This window comes from Anopheles arabiensis (assembly GCF_016920715.1).
Source record: "Anopheles arabiensis isolate DONGOLA chromosome X unlocalized genomic scaffold, AaraD3 X_pericentromeric_contig0004, whole genome shotgun sequence".
NCBI classification, from domain to species: Eukaryota; Metazoa; Arthropoda; class Insecta; order Diptera; family Culicidae; genus Anopheles; species Anopheles arabiensis.
The window spans coordinates 117,501-120,000 of NW_024412082.1; the positions used below are offsets into that span (position 1 = coordinate 117,501).

The following is a 2,500-nucleotide window of genomic DNA, read 5'->3' on the forward strand; positions in this document are numbered from 1 at the left end:
TGTCATGGTTCGGGGTCCAATCGAACCCTCGGCCACTTTCTTGAACGTATGATATACTATACCAAATGATGCGTTGTTCGCTGTTCCCAGGAACTCTTTCCACTTCCTCTGTCGGGTATGCTTGATCAATCGCTTGAGGGCATTCCGTGCCACCTTGAACTCGTCCCTAAAAGTAGAATAGAGATCAGTATTAAAAGCTCTTTGCGCTAATCGATCGCGGTGTTTGCACTCTTTGCGAAGTGCCTCAATCTCTAACGTCCACCAAAATGCACTCTTGTTAGAGTGTACCTCTTACGTTTAGTCATCGTCGCATTACACGCCGTGACAAGTATACGCATTAAGTCTTCGCTTGTTGTGACCTCGGTCTCAAAAGCGGCTTGCATCATAACTTCAAATATATCTTTGCTAAAATACTTGATGCTCCATCCCGTTATGGGTCGGGACAGATTACGCACGCTTTGCGTCTCAAGATCTATTCGTATTGCACGATGATCAGAGTTCATATAGCTAGATAACACCTCCCACTTAAATGATCTTGCTACGGTTCGGCTCGCAAAAGTAAGATCAACTACTGACGTGCGCCCTGGTCCAACATAAGTTGGGGTGCTGCCGTCGTTCAATAAAATTGCGTCAATCTGCGCAAAGGTTGATAAAACCAACTCACCTCTTCGTTTCTGGGTTTCTCCACGCTCGCCAAGTTGGTTGTTCCAACTTGATGACCAAGCGTTGAAGTCCCCCGATAACGAATTTGTGGATACCGGTTACGGCCATTACCGTGTTATCCAACATGTTCTGGAACTCTTCCATACTAAATCTAGGTGGCGCGTAAACGCTAACCACTCGCATATCACCTATGTCAACTATCATTAAACCCTTCAGAGCCTTACTGACTACCTTAACTGGTAAGTCCGCGTTAACCACTACCGCTGCTGTGTTATCGTCATTGCGTAACACTTTGACGTTGGTTGTTGCCAGATACGGATCTGCAATCAACACTATATCCGCAGATTCTTCCCTAATCGTTTGCCACATTAACTGAAATGCAGCATAACTATGATTCTGGTTATGTTGTAGCAACCTAACCATTATGGTCTAATCGTTCGCCTACGGGGACACATATAACTGCCCGTTGCGTGAAGGTTCTGTGACCTCGTACCGCAATCCAAACACTTGACAGAGTTGGTACAAGCTTGCTTCTTGTGTCCACTCAAACCGCATTTCCAGCACAGATTACTTCTGTCTGGTTCCCTACAATGGTAGCTCGTATGGCCTACCTTCCAACACTTATAGCATTTCTGCTCTTCCATAACCTCGCGGATATGGCATATCGACCAACCAACTTTCAGCTTTCCCAAATTCAAGAAGCTTTGAAAGTCTGGCAGCGATACGTTGATCCGTGCCCACTGCGTACCGGCCGCGCGGCCTTTCTTCATTTTGATACGATCTGTTTCTATCTCGATGTTGAGCTGTGCTTTGACAGACTCCGCAACCTCCTCTGGGGTGGTAATTTCATCGAGATGCATGATCTCAATCATTTTAGAAGGAGCTAGCGTTCTCACTGACGCCTTGCCCTTCACCGCTTCCTTAACCTTTGGGGCAATTGCACTAGCAGAACTACCCTGCTTAAGTTCTAGCAACATGCCTCCATTCTGGGCCCGTCGGACCTTAGAGATTGTCTCTCCAACCGATTTAAGAGCATCGGACTGCTTCATTTCCTTGAGCAATTTCGCCAGCTCCTCGGAAGTGCAGTCCGATATCAGCAGAGCCTCAGGCCGCTTCCTGGGCTTATTCTGCTTCTTCTTGCTCTTCTTCTTCTTCCTCTTATTAATTCTACCCTCATTAATATTCGGTCCGTTTCTCGGACTTGGAATATTTTCCACCGCTTCCTAACAGGGGTCAACCTCGATGGTTGTTGTTGTTGTTGTTGCAATCTTTGCAACCCACTTGACCAGGCTGTTGGTCATCAGCCACTGGTCTTCTGCCTTTTCGCGTTTGCGGCCCGAATCCATCGTTACCGTCAAACGACGTTTGCGTTTGACGGTCGAGGACCTGCTGCATGCGATTTACGGCTCTGTACCTTCGAAATTCGGACATTACCTCATCGAGGAAGTCCATCATTACCGTAACTAGCGTAAAATGGGAAGACTCATCATCGAGTTTGCTTATCCCAAAACGCATCGCCTCCATTCGATCTTGAAGATCCATGAACGCTTGGTCCGGATCTTTCTTGTCAACCCCTTGGTCTTTTGACCTTCTTAGTTTTCGTGTTACTCATTCTATTGGGCTCAAACTCAGGCCCGCTATCCGCGTCTGTTTATGCAGTCTCCTATTTGGTTCCGTGGGTGGCTATGAAACAGGGAGCTCCACGCGAGGTTGGCCCGCGCCCTTATGAGACGACGGGCTCAGTGCCGAACCGGAGCAAAGTGGGGCTGAACCCACCCACACCTGCATTTGCCATAGAGCGTATCGTATGGCGACAGTCTTGGAGCGCTACCTAAGA

General features: G+C 47.8%; 1 pseudogene; it reads right to left on the bottom strand.

The window, feature by feature from the left end:
* The window catches only part of LOC120907405, a 9,143-nt pseudogene that overhangs the window by 3,673 nt on the left and 2,970 nt on the right, over window positions 1-2,500 (bottom strand).